Source organism: Bombus terrestris, chromosome 10 (genome assembly GCF_910591885.1).
Source record: "Bombus terrestris chromosome 10, iyBomTerr1.2, whole genome shotgun sequence".
NCBI lineage: Eukaryota > Metazoa > Arthropoda > Insecta > Hymenoptera > Apidae > Bombus > Bombus terrestris.
Window position 1 is genome coordinate 6,182,983 of NC_063278.1, and position 21,005 is coordinate 6,203,987.

Genomic DNA, 21,005 nt, shown 5'->3' on the forward strand with positions numbered 1-21,005 from the left:
TATAAATAATTTTTTGTTTATTTCCAAAGTTCTTTCGTACACACACAAATAAAACAGTTAAAACGAAAACAAGAAACATCAATGTAGCATATAAGATCGATAATGGATGTTTAAAAATTTGTTAAATATTGTGGTGGGGACATTAGTGATTTGAATGAAAAGTTTAACGCGCAAACTCGAAACAAAATTTAGTGTATTAATGTATAGCTTAACATCCAACGAAATATTGAATTTTATCATCTTACGGAAATTCTTCATAAAATTCTTAATATTATCAGTTGATAATTAGAATTGCCCATTAGGATAATTTTAATACACAAAACATTGAAACCATTTAAATTCTTTTATTAATTTTATAAATTTATACTTCGGTACTTTATATTCTCGGATATTAATGCTTTCGTCGATACTTCATGTTACTATTTGAAAAATATTTTTATTAACACTTCCATATTTTACATTTCCCGTTATTAATATTCTATAATTCCTACTTCACTACGCTATTCAGAGGACCTACGATTCGACACAGAGAATGGCAGAAAATGGCTTTTTCAAAAGTTACACGATCCCACAAAGTTACACTATTAAAGGAAACAAGATGAAATCGTGAGTAAAACTACGATCCCTTGAAAGTCGGGCAAAGGTAAAAGGCACACGTTTGAACGCCGTTCAGAAAAGATTTCCCTCCGATACTACCACTTTACCTTGACACGTGCTTTGCATTCGTCGTCTCCGTGTCTACGATCGATGAACCTCCGATTCGAGACGTACGAAAACGTCGACGAAAACTAGATTCGCCACGGAACGTGACGCCCCGGCCATGATTTTTCCCTCGCTTGAAATTTCACTGAAATTTCGGCACGTAACCTAATAATCGAACTTCGCTCCATCGGGACTGCGAAAGCGAGTTTGCGACGAAAGCGTGAAACGACGATGTTTAAACGTCGAACAGGGATCGAACTTGGTTCCCAGTCTTTGTAATAGAATTATTATTACGGAGTTACCCTTTTCTGCAGGGGTAAAAATAATAAGAGAGAAAGGAGGAGAAAGTTCGAAAGGGTCTTACGCCTTGAAATTCGTGTTTTATTTGATTGATTTGGAAGTTTAGTTTCATGGAAGTATGAAGAATAGGGTGAGAGAAAATGATATGATTGGATTGATCTGTTGGATTTGCAATGTAGAAAAATTCAATCTAAATAATCTCCTTTCCTTTTAATAAGAGTTTGACGCTTTACAGAAATAATTTGGAAATAAAACTAATTGTATGACTCATTCGCATATCAAATTTTCCTTATAAACGTGTATTTGATTTACTATCTTACAACAAAACGTCAAACGACCTCAACAATTTCATGATTTAATTTACTATGAAGTAGTATATAGTATCGATATAATTTCGTTTCTTCGTCCTTTCTTTCTCACATATCTTTCTTAAATCAAAGCGACCCTTAAAATTAAATAAACTTCAATAAGCCAAACTCAGGATAGATCGCTCCGACATTACACATTCTCATCTTATCAGAAAAGACAGAACTCCGACAACACCATCGAACAGCTACATTGCTACTGAACTAAAATTCGAAGAGGCAAGACGCAACTTAGAGGTACCCAACAACATATCAGTTCTAACTGATAGAACACAATGTAAAAAAGCTCCGAAGTTTCTAGAAGAAATGTACTTTTTTTCACCGTCTGTAGAAGCATACAAACCGTATCAACTTGCTAACTAACAAATAGTTAAATAATTACTTAATAAATAACTAAAACAGTTGTACCAAGAGTTAAGCATGTAGATATTATTTAACATTTATATATATAGAATACACGTAATCACTAATACCTCACCAACTAATGCAGCAATAAACAAGAAATATAACAGAACTTAAATAACCTACTCAAATATAAAACTAAGCAAATGGATTATACACTAGGCTTCCCTTAGAACTATGTATCCACTTCATCATCTTCCAATGAAACCAAACAGCCTGAAACCTTCCACAATTACCCAAACTCCGATGATTAAATTCCAACCTGTCCTTCGCCATCTCCGCAAACATCTCCTCCAATCAACGCAACTGTGAGAACCAAATATATTCAGACAATAGACCCCTGTCTTATGCTTAAGAAAATAATCTGCAAGACATACACAAGTCGCGGAAACGAATCGAAACAGGTCACACAAAGAGCCGAAAAAGGGACAGCTAACGATCGAAGGAACGCTCTGTCAGCCCCTCGTTGTCCAGGGACTTAAGCTCCATCGATTTCGCATGGGGGTTAGGTTGGGCCGCGATATTAGCCCCATGGCATGAAGTACGCGTAGCTTTTTCAACGGGATTTTACACAGAAAGGAGAAAGTATGGCCAAGAATAAAAGGGAAGCCATGGGCGACGAGATTGAAGGCGAGGAAAGATAAATAGGCGGTCGGAGTGGCGTATTGGTGTTATGAAACGGGAAATCGCGACGAAAAGGGAGGAGCAGCGCACGTCGAAATCATAGTATCACGGGATTTCACTGGAAAATAAGGGGACAGAATGTGACGTGACTTCGGATCTCGTTTGACACGCTGTCTTGTCGGGCCAACTCTGATTTTAGGATAGTTTGGTTAAATTTTAGTTGGAGATGGTCGACCAGTATCCTTTTTCGCGATAATGTAACAAACCTGAGTATTATGCAAATATTTGATTATTTGGAAAAATCGTGGACCACAATGGTGCAAAGATTCTACAATCGAAATTTGATATATTTTTTACAAATTGCAATTTTTCCATCTCATCTATAATGGCCATCGTCATTTCTTCAATGCGAATATCGATACATTGATTACAAAATATGTTTCCAATAATTCTTTGCAGACTACTTCATACGTAGTTTCATAAGAATCAATGATTTATATTTGAAATCTCTGTGTTGATATTAATGCGATTTCTTCGGTATCTCATCTTGGAAATGGAATTATCGAACCCAATATGTTACGTCTTTCCCTTTCTTCTTTATCTTATGGTACACATTTTTTTTAACACGAACCTTACCACAGCTGGTCAAATGACTGGTTTCAAAATTCAATTAAAATGGTACGTTCGTTGCTATTTCTTCTGTTCATTTAACTTTATGTAAATTCTTAAATTATCTGATTAATCAATTTCTCAATTTTTGTTAATATAAGAAACTACATAAAGTTAGACGGACTAAAGAAATAACAAGGAATATAGAATTTTAAATTAAATTTGAAAACCCAAATTTCTTCTTCAAATACAAATCCTAATTCATTTAATCCATAGACATTCTTTTGTAGACGATTCTCATATCGACATTCACATTCTAAATGCTTGTCTCTACTGCGGAGACCACGATAGATGTATAACAGATGCCGTGACGTGGATGGAAAAGCAGTTGCACGAACGATGAACAAGAGACGTTGCTGGAGAACATACAAGCTTTGTCTAATTCCTATGAATCCCTCTGTAATCTATGAATTCTGCTGTAGGTTTACAGCACGTGCGACACGAGCATGTAAAACATTGATTTACACGAGCTTTGCGTCAGCAACAAGCATTCGTAGTTTCTCCAAAATGTGGAAATAATAGCCGAAAATTTAAAAAAGGGTAGACGGAATTAAGATAATATAATATTTTACTCGTCCGAAAATCACAAAGGATTCACGTATTTAAAAAATCTGAAGATTAATTTACTCTTTTACTCGTATTTAAATTACTGTTGAAGCTTAGCTTATAAGATTTCTTTTACAAATGTCTAAAAAGTATGTAGGAAGAAATTAACACACAGAAGGAAGAAAGATACGATTAAAAATGATTCAAAGTAATTTCAAGTAATTATGCTATCGCTTTATATTTAATCTTTTGACAGCGTAATAAAATAACGATGAATTGAGAACGAACGATTTAGAAAATTATTTCCTTCTCGTCGAGATTTCTCACGCGTTTCTAGAAATCTGCGCTTGTACTTATTTACTCGTATATGTTCACAGTTGCACGTTTATAAGAATAAAAGTATTTGTCAGCAAGAATGAGATTAAGATAATCGATACAACGAAATCGGGACAAGTTATATATGTCATAACTTAATATCTGGAAAGAAACTTGCAGCCAAACGTCATATTGATCGATTTGATGCTCGAATTTCAGCGAGCTGACCGAGAACTGATTTCCAAGATCGGCATAGTTCCCGTGGCCCGCAAAATCTGGAATCGTGTCTGACGCGTCCGGGTCAGAATCAACAGTTTGCTCTATCGATTAGTCGCCACTCGCCGTGGCTTACGAAAAAGAGCGGAAGCGTAACCTTACTGACAACAGCAGGGAATCTTGGTGGAATCTAGGTTTCCACGTGTCGAGGGGGGCACGTTCTCGTTTCCAAGACAAACAATACTCCAAGACGCTCGATAAATGAAACGAAGAATAAAGAAAAGTATTATATAAGAGCACGATACTTCATCGTTGGTAAAATATTGCATTTCTGCTAGATTTAATGCATTCTTTATATATACATATCGCGGTATAATTAAGAATACAATCAGATAACGGGTGATTTTACATGAAAAAGATATGATATAAAATTTTATTATTGGAGGCATAGTTTTCGAGAATTTATCGATTTTATAAATTTATGAGTTATTTTTGATTTTATGAACATTAAAAAGAAAAAGATTTCGTTGATTTTATTTAATTATTTTCGATTTGCAATTTTATATACAAACAAATGCACTTGGTTTCATTAATTCTTCTTGACTTCGCAATCTTGAACAAAAGTATAGATTTCGTTGGTTTCGTTCGTTTCTTGTTTAAGAATCTCAGAGAAAAGTAAAAATTAATTTTATGAATGATTTTTTATTTTGAAAGCATGAAAAATACAAATTTGATTGAATTTACGAATCAATCATTTTACGTGGAGCGTCAAAAAAGAATAAAATCGGTTACTTATCCACGACGTAATGTAACAGCATTTAATCGAAGCCGAGATCTCCTCAACCAACGACATTACATTTATATCTGTCGACAATTTATTTTTATTTCTCTCGATATCACGTCGATATTAAATTCATCTTCAACTAGCCTCGTCCTAATTTCATTAATCCGATATTTACCCATGACCGAGACTTTTATTTACATTAATACTTTTACGTTCCCCTCTCTAATATCGGTTTCTCGATATTTTGTTATCATCGATTGTAGTTCACCTACGTATTTAATTAAAAAAGATCTCATCGTATCTTTGCCTCGGTTCATCTTTTCAACATGGAAAGGTGATATGAAACATCGATCGTGCTGCATTTAGAAAAAGAAAAACAACTTTCGTATTCGTATCGAATTTTTTAAATTCGAAGAACGTTTAAACGAAAGTTTAGTTTAGTTGGAAAAGCTAACACGAACCGATGTACGCAATTCTAGTTTTGTGACCTACTTTTCCATCGGTTATTTGTCAAAACTTGTTCAACCATGTACATTTTATATTTACTATGTTCTAATAAATCTCGGTAGAAACAAATATTACGTGCTAACACAAACATTGTTCGCAAAGTTGCAACAAGCGACTAGCGATCGTATAAATTATTACGTCATGGAGCCAGCTATTTGACGCGTTCGATATTCGATGATTTCATCTTTTGAATATTTACATATATAAATGCACTTCTTTTCTGTGGAAAAAGCTTCATTTTATAATAAATTTCATGTTCGTAGATATTCACAAACAATACATTTTACGTAACTTTATACGTATGTATCATATATCAATAGAGAAGAGGAAACAAAGCCAAAGTATGCTTCTGATAAATATTTCTTTTATTCTAAAATAATGGAGGAAGAAAAATTATACAAGACACCTATTTAAGTAAACGTGAAGTATTCAAATTACTAGATACAGTTCTTACGTTACGTTTTATACTTTCGTCATGAAAATCTTCATAGATTATTTGCAGACATTTTGCAACATAATATTTCAATCTTACCCTTATCTATAAAACTCAACAGAGTAAAATTCGTATGGGAAACCCCAAAATACTTTGTGTACACAAGAGCACGCGCTTTATTAATTTCACAGTCCAATATCTCTCGATTTTATTGGTTGGAAAAAGAAGCTTTTCATCGATAGGAGAAAAGGGATCATGGGACCTGGTTGCCAGTTTAATTTGAAAATCGGAGATAGTGGTAGGGAAAACAGCAATTTCCGTAGCTGTATTCCCAGCCAAAAAGGAGGGTGCAAATCGGCAAGCCGTGACTGAATCAATTATCCGTCTCTGATCTTCCAATCCCTTCTGGTCCCATTTTTACACGCAGTTGAATTCAACGAATCGGTTCGTTTTCACCTTTCTTTCATCCTACGCTTATACCTCATTTCGTTTCTCTGTTTCCTGTTTACGAAAATTCGGATAAATGAATATCTCGAATTGGGTCATAAAATGGGTGAATTTCGAATCACCTGATACGAGGATTTATTTCAACGAGCTACGAGAAGACTGAAACGATCTTTTCGATAATTATAGTGGAACGTGATGGATTTTGGTGATTTATTTTAATTGCCGTAACGACAAGTAGAGAGGGAATTTTATTCGTTGGAAAATATCTTGACCAAGTTAAGGATACTTGATGAAGATTCTGGCGAAATAATAAACTGTGGAAATAACAGGTTTTGCGCTGCGAATTAATTGTTCTACTATTCTAATTGCTTTTTTAATTACTTTGTTTGTTCTTTAATTCATTAGTGATCTTTGAACTGGTTGAATTATATACATCTTCGTTATCGGTTGACGTAATTAGAAAAATTGTCATGTTAGGTATAGTTGATATAAGTAACTATAATTATATGATAACTAATCGTAAAAAATTAACACAATAATATACAATTAACTTGTGAATCAGTTTTCTCTGAAGATTTCACTCGTAATTTCTCTGTTCAATTTTACGTTAAAGTTTTCCTGAAAACGTAAAAATCTTCTCTTCTTTAAACCACAAGTGCGATCGAGACATGAAAGTTCAAGGATCATAACAGAGGTTAATCAAACCAAGGGAGGGATCGTTCCAAATATCGTTCGATCGGCGTTCAGAATTTATGAAAATCATCAGTGTTACCACGTTTCGCAGTTCGTTACCGAGAAGCTCGCCTAAATAGGGTACATCGGAGCAACCGATGCGACGGGTAAATTCACTGGAAACTTCAGAAGTTACGAGGTAGGGAAAGGAGGCCAGCCAGTGGCTTTACGAGAGCACCGCAACCGCTGTGACGCTGCTATCCGCAACAGAGGGACCAGACGCGGACGGTTCGAAAATTTGAGAAGCCCCAACAGGACTCTGTTGAATACGAAGAAATTGAAACTTCCTCGAGAGAGTTCGACATTGCATGTCCGTCTATCTCGTCCTCTTCTCTCTCTCTTTCTCTCTATCTTTGCATTTGCTCAAGGATCCATCTGAGAGAACTTCATTTTGTACAAACTTTCTTTACGATAAGGTCATATTTGATAAAGGAAGAAATAGAATAGAATTAAACATATTTGCCACAGTTTGATCATTTAATCCTAGAAATATATTTTTGTCCATAAGTATTACGATATATCCTGGTTTTATACAAGTTCTAAATTTTCGAGAAAACGATTAATCGATCAAAATTTTGCAAAGTTCGACTTAGGATAACGATTTGAGAATTTATAGAAATTATTTGTGAAAGTTACAAGATAAGATAAATGATAAATTAAGAATTATCCTATAACTATTAATATCGCTAAAAAGATTCGATTGCTTGGTAGACCTTAACTTTGCAAATCTCAGAGATTTTTTTAGAATACAGATTTTTTTGTATATTCAGAGATCCAACGTAATTCGATTACAATTTTTTATATTTCTATTTCACAACTGCAATTTCATTCTTTCTCAATTACCGACGACGTTGAATCAAAGTATCACTTTCAATTAAAAACCAACATCCCCTACGAATATTTCTCTTTACTTTCACATAACAACTAACCAACATTCAAAACAAGCATCGCCACGTTATTCTTCTCCCTTTCGAAAACACTCCAACGTAAGAGTGTCAATCTCTACATAAATAGAAAAAAAGATCTGTTTTTTGTAGGTTAACGACCTTTGTTTCTTTTTCTCTTTTCTCAACAAACCTTTTCCTCCCCTTTGTTTTCTTTCTTTTCTTTTTTTGTTCTTGCTGTTGTTGTATCTATAACAGCGCGCAATTTATCGAACTTAGAAAATTGCTTGTAATAAACAAAATAACTGAAATAATTGAATTGGAACGGCATACGATAGATATAAATACTAAAAAAAAATAAAGAATGATTTTTTGTCAATTAGTTAGGTATATATCGGTATACGTCAATCTTATAAACCAAGAAATCGAATCGAATTGCATCTCATCATCATGAAACGAGAAAGTTCCGAATAAATTCTGCGAACAAAGGATTTCCATGGAAACCGTATGATAATTAACGAACATGCTTCTCATTAGTACACAGGCACCTGATATCGTTAACCGGATACGAATCCAGCGCGATGCTGATTCTCCATTTATTAGATTTCTACTAAATATTCGTTATTGAAGCACGAGCAAATTTTATCTGGAATTTCGGTTCATGTAATACGATAAAAAAGCGCAACTGTTCTCGAAGAATTTCAATTTAAAAAAACAAACACGACTGAATGCTGTACAACAAATAAACAATGTAAAATACTTTCATTTAACATCTTTTTTGATAATGTTGTGCGTAGGTGAAAAGTTATTATTAACAATAATAATAACAGTAATAATATATAATTAATATATATTAATAAGAATAAATAAAAGTTATTAATCCAGTGAGTTTTTAATCAAATTACAGTCGATGCAAAATTCGTTGTAAAACAATATATCATTTTAAAGTACACCAAGTTGTAGAATTAAAAAAGTCTATGCCTTATTACTAACTTTTTTAACACAATTGAAATTTATAATTTGTTGACACCATAAAGAGATAGTAAACATTGCTCTTGGTCATTAACTAAAAATTCAGGAAATTTCATACAGCGTTACCACGACTTTAAGGAAATATTTACATACTTGTGAGCAATAATTTATAAAATATAGTATATTTCTAAGTAATTAGAGTACATTTAAAACCGATTAATTAAATCATTTTTACGTCTGTTTCAATGAACTTTAAAGGATCCGAGTGAGATGTTAAGTTAGAATAACACGAGCGTACAAATGGCCATTTCAAACAGTAAAATATTATTCAGATCGAGTATGATTTTATTAAGCAAGAAATTCATTATTTCATTATTTAAAAAAGTAGTCATAATGAACGACGGTAAAAAAATAGACGTTCCGAATATTTTTCGAAGCACGTCAAGAAATTATGCAGCATTCTCCTCGTTTTCCAGCTGTTATTATCAAACAACTCTCCGAATGTATATTTTACTTGTAATTTATTCAGAACGTTGTGAGTCTTGGCCGAGCGCAATCAAGAATCTGTTTTCGAAACGACGACGTTATTAAAGTAATATATTTTAGGTGATAACGGCACTTTTTAGCATTTAAATTTGTTTTAAGTAAAATCACAGTCATTTCGCTATTTAATTAATGATCAAATATTTTCTTGGGTCTATCCATTAAAAAAAAAGCAGTCTTCATTTTGTTAAGTTTATACTTAAAATCATAAGATGTAAAATTTTTATACGTTTCATTTTTATTACTTCAATTTTTATTTTCTAAAGGATTCGGTTACAGCTATCTTTGTTATTGATTAGACTCCGAAGAGAAAATTACATTTTTCCTTCTACAGTTCTTTTTATTAAAACTCAATTTAAATCTCGATTAGATTTCCAAGGTTTCTGATTAAACATCCCTCGAGTCTAGATATCTAGTATGCCAGTCGTTCCCGACTCAACCTGAGAATCAACCAAACCATGGAAATACAGTATTACACAGTCATTTAAAAAAATTTTAGTTTGCAATATTCGCTGAATATAATCCAACAAAAAAAGGCAAATTCTTCGGAATCTCAAAGGTAGCGATCTATACATGTAACAGAATTCTATCTACCGATCGAATACATGCAAATACGATTTCTACCTATATACGTACTTCCAAATTCTAAAAACTGAATATAAGCTTTTAATCCTTTCAGTGTTAAAATCAAAAGGAGATAAGTCCATTAAAATCTCAAAGGACAGCGATAAATATAAATAGAGTTCCACTTATTCGCTGAATATACAATACAGTTCCATTTATCGACAAACAAACCAATTTCACAGTACTGACAAATGAAATCTAACTATATCTACATCTTTTATGTATAATATAACATAATACATCGAACTTAAAATTCACGTTATACAAGACTATAACTAAATAAACTAAAAACTATAATAAACTAAACTAAGCTAAATAGCCAAATAAAATAACTTAGAATACAATGTTATAGTACCTATGAAATATTATTTTGTCCCACCGATAATTATTGTCACCTCTGTTTCATTCAACGATAATCATCATCCTTTTTTCGAAGATCTTAGTCGATAGCCCTATAATTTCCGGCGTTATCGACGTCCTATCACGAACAGATATCGAACAACCGATATCTCGTTGAAAACAGGCTTTTGTACAAATAAAAAGTATACCAAATACACGATGGTAAGTGAAAACGGCGTGGTATTCTTCCAACTTGTTGCTCGATTCTTTCTCTCGTTGATTTAAGCGGTTACTCGAGAACGCAGCCACCGACAAATAGAATGCTTTTCTCCAATAAAATGTCTTTCACAACACGTTTGAAGGATGAAAGGAAAAGTACGATCAGTTACATTAGTTCGTACGAAGCTTTAGAGTTCAGAAGCTTTAACTGCGTCAATTAATCCTACGTTGGGTCACAGAAATATTCGTACACTTTCAGTTGTCGTCTTCGAACGACTGATATTATGTCACGATACTACTTTCAACATTCTTCAAGCTTTTTTCCTGCGATTTTCACTTGAAAAATATTGTTGAAGAAAGTTGAAATATATTGAACAGATGAAAACAGATTCGAAGATGCCAGAGCATATTTCTGTTCTCATGGAAAAACAGCTTTCTCCTCGAATTCGAAACAGGGATTTTGTCTTTAACTTTCACCATGTACAAACGAAGAAATTTTATTTTCGAAAATTAAATCCCACGTTGTAGCAAAAATGATTTTTAAACCATGCAATCGGAGATATATACTGACGCAAGAACTATAAGATATGCTTTATGAATAACACTATCGAAATGACTTTGAAAATAAACTACATATGGTGCATTCATTTTCTTAATTGAACGTTGCTTTGCGCGTTGCATTTGACTTCAAATTACTTCAGCTTTCATGTAACATTTTCTCAATTAATTTGTCTTTGCACCGTATCGAACGCTTTATTATTACTTTGAAAGTTGATTAATTTGAGAGAACGTTTCATAGCAACATGGAGTTTCCAATTCTATTAAAAAATGTTTCTCTGTCGAAGGTTATATAGCTTCAAAATATCTCTCGCTGTGCTTTATAGAATTTTTCAAAACTCCCTCGATTCCAACATATGAAAATAAAATTAATAAATCTTTAAACCAGCAGCATATCAAACTTGAATAACGTAAAAAGTAAACAAATATAGTATACTCTGTAATCTTTTTCGTGCTGTTAATATATAGAACGTACTGTAATCTCTCTATAGAGGTATAAAATGTTTCGATAAAAAAGAAGCAACAGGAAAAAGCACCGAAACCATGGAAAATTTTAACGAACAATGTTTTCATCTCATATTTATTCTTCATAATTATAACCCAACAAAATCCACATGGAGCGCTGCGTATCGTGAAAATTATTCAGAAACACAGAACGCAGAATTTCGAATTCAGTCGAGTAAACGCGACATTTTCGACCGAGTCAACGATTCTCAAAAACGACAATACATATCGGTTACAGAGACCGGACGTCAAATATTTAATTGCTGTAATGAAAGTTCGTTCGCGTAGAAATTTTTTCCCCGAAACTGCCCGAATCGACGCTCGAACTTGTTTCTAATTGAAAGCAAACAATGCGACGGCGTTGTGATCTAAAACGATGGAAAAAGCGAAAATAAGCATTTTCACTCGCTTTCTTCCGCTATATCCCTTTTTTTAATTTTGAAAGTAAAATTAGTTAAAATCTTCTTTTTAATTTCCTTGGTATAAATTGAAGACTGCAGGAAGAAGATATAGTAAGGCCATTTTTGTTGATTTTCTAGTTTCAATTCTATTCAAAGGGTAGAAGGGAACTTTCTGCATTCCTAATATTTATAGTTGGGAAGAAGAATTGTTAAACTTTCATGGGCGGCCGTTGTACACACAACGAAATTTTGCTCATAAATCTCTGTGAAACGAATTTCTCTCCCAAAAACTTCTTCCAAACCTCTATATAGAAATTTATAATGTATATCAAGACATATATTACATATTAATGTATATGGCAAAAGTTTCAAGAAGCATCCTAGAAATTTTTCGCATCTTTTTACGAATAACAAAAATTGGACATCAATATAAACGACCTAGTTTATCCATGGAACGTATGAGAATATGTTCATCCACGGAGGGTCTTTTTAAAGTATTTTAAACCTGACCTTACAAACTTTTCAGACACAGTTCATAAATCTATAAAATATCACGATGTTTTTTGAATGTATTTTGAAATGTTCAAGAAAGTGACAAAAATACATATGTTAGATAATATTAAAGCCAAATAAAAGAGCAAAAACTAACAATGGAAAATTCCTTGACAATATATTGAATTGTAATACTGTTCCTCTGTAAAACATGAAAAATGTAACCTACCACGTTCTTCCTCCGCGATCTTCGATTGAAACCAAAAGATTGCACAGTAATATACAGCTTCGTTTTAAACGTCATCAAATTAACGAATTGCTTTCGAAATTGTTATTCACAAGTTCTTTGAAAATTCCCCGTTTGCATAACTCGCGATACTCCAAGAGAATTTCCTCTTGAAAATGGAAGGGGGAAACCTTCCAAATCTTCCAAAGGGACACAAAAAGTCCACTCAATTCTGAAAGGATTTGCTGTAAAGAAAGAAACAGCAGTTTCCAATATGTTAAAAACAACTCGTTTCTATTTTTCTTCCTTGCTTTCGCTTCTTTTTCCTATTTTTTAATAAAAAGAAAGGAGAATGTAGGATACGCCTAAGGGACACGAAAACCTTGGAGTACCCATCAGGGAATTTTTTTAAAAACTGGAGAAGAGTAGTTACATCATTTGGAAGGGGAATTCCTTGTAACGAAAAGGGGAAGCTTCAAAAATCTTAAGGGAACTTCCTTGTGGGGAGGTGAAAACTGAAATTTTTCAAGGGTAGCTACTTTTGTCTCCGTGGAATTATGTAAATTCCAAAGTCTTAAGTTAAGAAGGATACGTGTACCACAATCGTTAATTTAAAATTTCTTGTCTTAAATTTTTGTATTTTCGTATATATTGTTTACATTATAAACATACGTTTTTGATGCGTGTTACAAGATGCAGTAGAAAAATATATTCACGTAAGAATTTTATTGCGAGTATTCGAATACCTTTGTCCGTCATTATAGATATACAGGTATTATACATATCGAATTTATGTATCGTATTACAAAAGAAATATCAGCGCGAAGCTTTTATATTTAGAATGCACTATTGAAAGGTATCAAAGAAAAGAAACATTACGATTATGCAAACAAACCGGGTCAAAATTTAAAAGTAAAATATCTCCGAACTCGAATGTATAATAATGAAATATTAAACATTTTCCTGCTGAAATCTACAATTTAAATTATCTGAAAGCCTAGCCAATTTTCTGATGAGCTTGTCGCCTCCACAATGTTTATCCATTACTCGTTCGACCTGCAGTATGCGATATTCTGTTACAAAAATATTATGGACTTTTTTCATAAATTTAATACTTTTCTCTATGTTCCTTTAATACATAAAACAAAGAATAGGTAATTAAATAATACTCAACATCTAATGATAATAATATTCATTAATAGTATTAATGATAATTAGACCGAGGATTTTATTTATGAAAAATCTTAATTCGCAGATATATACAAAATACATATAATATGGATAAGATAAATCCTTATGCAGGTTACATTCCCTTAGTTACGTTAATAAGAATATGAAATTCCATAGAAATCTGTAGTCTAATGATAATATTGGAAGCGTTTTTGCTGATCGATGTTAAGTTACTATCAATTATCTACTGTTAGAAATCGTAAATCATCCTTCAACTTTTCCCGAGCTTTAAACAAACCTTTTAAACGATCCAATAATATTTAATACTCCTTCAATCCTCAAATAAACAATACCATGCACCATACTATCCAACAAATTTATCAGCCACAAGTTCCATAATGTTCCTGGATATAAATTCACGCTCACACAACAATTCGCTTGTGTATCTTGCCTCGAGCATAACAGGTGTATCAAAAACTATGCAAACTAATGTCAGTATTTCCCTGGTGAGACTGCATGGCCCTCGTTTCTCATCTTATCGTCTCCAAAGTGGAAAAAACTATACGTGCAGAAATACCAACACTCGTAATAATATAATCTTTGATACGATAATTCACCGAGCAGATTTCCATGTTCTGTGTTCATTCTATTTCGATTAAATTCCACTCGATGAGAGAGACATACGCGAATGATTCGAATGTCTTCTAAGGATCTACCCACGTGGATGAATCGTCCTATTTTTTATGTAGATTAAATGTTGAAATCCCTGCAAGCACGTACACGCTGGAATATCACAATGGAATTGTATGCCTGACGCTTTACAAGGCTCTTTATAAAAAAAACCAAGCTCCGTGAGATTTTACTGAACAGAGTATCCAACGTTGGCATTTTGTAGAATATAATATGTATGATGTATGATAGAACTTTTTGTAAGCGAGTAAAAACGATTAAATATTGGAAAAGGGAGATTAATTTGAAAAATGGATGTACAAGATAATTGTTTTAAAGAATAAAATGTATTTTTGGTAAAGGGACGAATCAGAAAGAGAGAGAAGAAGACCTTTTTGATGCAAAATGTAAAATGGAGATACAAAGTGTAACAACATAAAATAAAAAACATAATAGGAAAATAAAGGGCTCTAAATTATGCTGTCCTCAAACGAAACTTCAACCGACTGATTGTAACACTAACAACTAGAACGCTGATTTTTATTCACACTTTTATAAATATAATGTAAAAGCTTTGTTTTATCTATTAAATATTATAACAAATGTTTAATATTCTAAGAATTATTAATTGATTTAAACCTTCCATAAGCTTCCCATAAATCCATTGAAAACCGCAATCTACTAATAGCTATATTTCTAAAAGTAATTAAGATATTAATAACCAACTAATTATTATAAAGTGCAAATACCATATTCCTCTATCGATCGATTCTAGTGCTACAAACAATTTACTAAGGTACGAACAGGGCAATTAAAAATATCTTGGTAAGCTGCCGGAGGAATTTGAGGAAAAGAAACTCTTTCAAACGGTGGTTTTCCTTTGAACATGAAAAAACCACCACGATCTTTCTCTCGTCTTCTATCCTTCTCTCGTCAAACGTTCGTTTTCCTCCTTTCGACAGACCTCATTACGCAGGGGTTGAAACGTTCCGGTTTTTACAAAAAGGGATTAAAAAGCTCAATCTAAAAGAAAGGAAAACGCGTAGCCGCTGGTCTACCAGTTGGAAAACAGTTTCTGAGTATGCCACTAAAACTAAGTGTTTCCTCCGCAGACGAATCGTTGAATAATTAAACGAAGAACGCTTTGTTGTGGATCGCTAGGATCAGACTTGGAAAGCACTTTCAGCGACCGTGTTTCTGTCTCGCACTGAATAATAACGATGAGTAGATTGCCTATATTTATGCAAGTTCATATTTCTATGAATATCATTAAATTAAGAAGATGGAAGTAGATTGACAACTGTTCCATTTATTAACTATTATAACGAGTATTATATCTTTGATATATTTATATATTTCTTCTTATTATGCGCGTTCTGAGTATTTCTGTGCTTTCTCGTAAATGTATAAAAATCTGCAGTCCAGTGACGGATAAACTAATATTTCTGCCAATCCGTAAATTATTATATGTTACAAAGTACCCGAATAAAAACGAAAACACAGAAGAATAAAATGAAAAGTGAGAAAGACCTTTGGAAAAATTGTCGATAACGCTGGAGGGAAACAAAAACACTTGGCAACGGAAGATGAAAATAATTGGCTGGCAATGCAATAACGCGATGAAAATCGAAAAAAAGAAGCTGGCTAAACGAGTGGAATGAAAGCGCTGTGAACGCTTGCTCCTTCACGGAGAAATAGTTCTCCTGTAAACTGAAATTATTGAACGCGCGTCTGCTCGTTTCGCGGCGTAAATAAATACGAGAAGTTCGAAGAAGGAATATTCCATTCTAAACCTACACAACCTGTTTCTCAAACGTCCTACGTGCAAACAGACCCGATAGTAAGTCAGGTTAACGTATTACGCAAAAGAAAATAAACCTCTCCTGTCTCTTTTCATTCTGTTCTTGATTTCTCACTTCTTTTTGCCTTGTTTGAATAGGTAAATATCGAGATGAGGAATACCAGAGAACTTAATAGACCATTTCATGCAGGTTTTAACGAAACGAAACAAAAAGGATGCTTGAAAGCTCGTTAGAATATTGTATGTCGTCGTGCGTAAAAAGTCTCTTAAATTTCTGCCATCTTCCACGTGTCTCGTATGCTAATCCTTTTTTCAGCGAGAGATGAAAGTAGAGGTAAAGGTTGAAATAAAAGAATCGCAATAAAAGGCAAAGGATATTCTCTTTATTCATGACAGTGCTTTTTTTCAGAGACCTTATGTATTCCACTTTTTCCAGATATAAGTATTTAAACTCGTTTATGTAAAGCAACATTAAATGATGTTTTTCAATAGAATTGAGTATCGTTAGGAGTTAAAGAGGATACTCAGGAAGTCAATTAGCAGGATCATTTAAATTTTATCCAAAAAAAAAAGATTGCAGTCGAGGGTATAATCCAAACGCGTAGGAAAATAACAAACTTTATTGAAAAAAGATTATTATAGAGTTCGTAAAATTAAACATTTTTGTATTATTTCTAATGTAATAGAATTTACTACTTTTATTAAAATTATAATTATTAAATTATATCGTGTAAAAATGACTGATGTCGGATTTTTCTTTTGTACAATCACCAAATATTGTACGCCTAACATACTTTTAATAAAATGAATGTTAATTGTTACTCGAATTATATCTTTCATGTTAATAATAATAAAATCTATATCTTCTTTTTGCGCGCAAGCAATCTCAATTTAGAAAGCTAAATCAAAAACGCCGGAACTCTTCAACTACGTATTCTGAATCGTTATAAATGTACAAACTCTCAGCTCCTTCTATTGTCAGTAACCCAAGCAACACGAATCAAACACGATTGGTCAGCATAAAAGAAAAGTCGCCAAACGAAGAAGAAATCGTGTCACCAAGTCGATCCAAGCGCTATTACAAACGCAGCTGAAAGCTCTTATTGTGCTATCACAAAGCAAAAGCAAACTGGATAATCATCAAAGTGGCCAGTTGGCAAAGAAAACTCATTCGTTACAAAAGGATTGTTTTTTCCACGCAATTCGATGATTACATTGTTTCAAAGGTTTCGACACTGACCAATAAAATTCTTGGCCAGTCATCGAACGAAGCAAAGCCACCGATGAATGAAACAACTCTCGCCGCGTCTATAGAGACGCGAAATGAACAAACATTTCGCTTCTCGACGACAAAATGTGAAAAGCCAGTGGCCAGGGAAACGAAGTTCAATAAAGGGTACAAAATGGAAGCGCTGGAGGAACGAGAGAGGTTGAAAAACTACGGTGCAGAGGAACAATGGCATTGAGGAACAATTCATCCGTCAAATGAAACGACGAGGGTGCCAAGGAGAATTTAATCAAGTAAATTTTGTTTAAGATTCCTCGAAACGTGACGTTTGTGCTTATAACGGCTAAGGGGAGACGTTTATAGAAATTCATCATAATGGAGTTTATTAATCTTTTGCATCCCTTATTTTCTTTTTTTTTTTTTTCTTTTTTATTAAAGGAATGCTTACCTAAAACACGCGTATATTACGCTTGATATGGGGGCATTAGTGAATAAAATCGATGTAGAATTAATACGTAAGTTCAAAGGATTAAGTGTCAATATGGTGTCATACAACACGATTACATTAAACTAATTGTTACATAATTAATCAATAATCGATATTACTTGTTTCTGACATTAATCCGTAACTCAGAAGCTGTAATTAATCTTCGTCTGAAGAGCAGTTCATTTTTATCAAACGGCTGTCACATCGAACTACATACGTTCTCATACCACTTACAACTACTCGTTCAATCTTTCTTCGTCAGATCACGGATGGTTTCTAATGGATTTTTGCTATCCGTCGAACGTCAAGCGGACGAAAACTAAAGACTACAGAGCCTTTTATTACACTTTTCAAAATATTTTTCCTGGAAATGAAGTTAAAAGTTAAAATACACGAGACCTATTTATACGTGTTTGATATAGTATCGGTATATTACTTTCTTGTGTAATAGAAATTAAAATAACGAAGAGATAAACTGAGATATAAACATTCTGAAGTTTATAAAGTGACATTCAAGTAATGAAACTTTTTGAAAAGATTGAAATGTTTATGGTAGTGTGGTGAATTTTTCTTCTTGAATCATGGAACTTTCTTTATGTCTCTGATTTTTCTTTATCGAGCTTGAGTAAAAACTATTTTATATATTCTGATGCATTATCTGTACATCGATAAAACAACATCTAAAATATTTTATTTACATTTCTCGATAATACTCTATATTCTATATTCTGTGTATTTTATAAAAATTTTTATGTACATTTAGTTTTTAATGGGCCAATAAAATGGATGAAAGGCAAAGTATGGGAAGAAAGAAAGAAAGTAAAATAAAGTGCGGTAAGGTAGCGAGTAAGGTAGGATATCGGGAGTTGATATTAATTAGTCTTGCTAGTGAAAGTTTAAGGTTTTGAGTCTTTCTCTGCGGAGAGTTTCTATGTTGAAGAAGCGATGTAAATTTCGCATGAAATCCATGGAAGTTTGGCACCGGAGACAGAGTTTAATATTCATGAACACGGCGTATGCAAAAGTTTTAATTCGACGGTTAACTTCTCAGTAAATCCTTCCTCGACTTTTTGAGAGACGTATTGTCTTTGCCGACTTATATTTAAACCGGTAGAAAAGTGCAGATTGTTAAAAAGTTTTGCATCGTTCTTCGTTTCAATGTGTCATACGTTGATGTACTGCTTCAAGTTTTAATTCTTATCGAAGTAACTTCGAGTCGTGTACAGATGGCAAGACGTTTACAGAATTGAAACCACTTTCTCATATTTTGATATTTTATTCAAAAATTACAAAATATATACGATATAAAATTCATAAAATATACACGAACTTTCGTTACTCGCTGTATATTTAGAAACTAGAATTACTAACGATATTGTAAAAGTTTTAGAAACTTTGTATAATTGAGAATGTTCTACAAAATTTCATAACGCACGCACAGTTCAAAATACACGGGAAATGGCTCGATCTTTCGTTTATGTACCATTATCTGACAGCGAATTAGGTCCTGAGCTCTACAGATAATGCTTTGCCACGTTGTCGTGTCGTAAACAGTTTTAGAGAGAAAACTTTGACAAGGTCATTGGGCTAATCCTCAACCACAGTATCCACCATAAGAAAGAACTCCCCTCAATCTGCACGAACAGTTCTCTGTTTCATTAAATGGCGTGTTCACGCGTTACTCGCATTGATCTAACACCGCAATTTTCCACGTTCTTTCATCAAGCCAGGGAACAATAGTAACTGTGATGAATCGGACGACATATCTTGACGTTCGCGTGATTAATTTCGAAGAACGAAAATGTTGAAGAAAACCGGAGATTTTAGTTATACTAAACTTCGAGTATTTAAGTCGAGATTATTTTCTTTTTTTTTTATTTAACTATGCTTAGATTAATTTGCGCAACTTTATATAAGTAAATAATTTTGTTCAAACCTTAATTTTTAATATATATCGAAACTAATATCTTTTTATAGTTGGTAGAAGCATTTTATTTACTCGATGCACATACTTTCCTAAATAACGAACAGTAAGCTGAATGAGTCATTGAGAATTGAAAGTTAACTTTATTTTTTATGTTGACTTTGGAATTCACTGTTATTAGTGCCATTTTTTATGGTAAATGGATTCGTGGAAAGAAATCATCTGTTTCTTAAAAATTGAACATCAATTACCTTATCTACGCAATGAAATTGAAAAATTTATCAACAGTGGAGTTGATCTCTTTGGTTTTCAGGATACTCACATAATGTCTAACCTTACTGTCTGGATAATAATGCAAGTCTCTATACATGTAATTTAGCAGAGATTCGTTTATCGCTCGAGATAAAACGTATCCATGATCGACGAACCATCGATACTCGACGATATGACATGAAACATCACGTCGACAACCATAGCGGTAGCACGACAACGAGTCAGCGATTCCCATTACGAGCCGGTTAAAGCCATTACTGGGTCGAGGTTCCGGAAGGAAAACACGCACCGGATAAAAATAGAGTGAACGATGGGTAGCGAGGCAAAGGCGGATGGAAAATGAAGGAAGGGATGAAAGAAGGAAACGGGAAGAAACTGGAGTCGATATTCGTTAGGGTGACTTGCAATGAAGCAGCAGCGGAAGAGTCGCTGGTTTTGCTCGTGAACGATGCATTAACCAGTTGAGGAACGACCAAGAGAAATCCATCGAAAAAGATGTGGAAAAAGTGGAGGGAAGAGACGACGCAGTTGCAACGATACGTGAAAGAGAAAAGAAAAAGGAAAGGATACTCGGAAAAAATCTGATGACAGATCTTTTAGAATGGAAAAAAGCGAGAAATTTTAACATTTGTGTAATGAAGTGGGATGC

At 33.4% G+C, this 21,005-nt stretch overlaps 1 protein-coding gene across 13 annotated transcripts in view; it reads right to left on the minus strand.

The window, feature by feature from the left end:
* Positions 1–21,005, minus strand: part of LOC100651767 — a 158,263-nt gene that overhangs the window by 108,696 nt on the left and 28,562 nt on the right. The gene's annotated exons all lie outside the window — the stretch shown is intronic.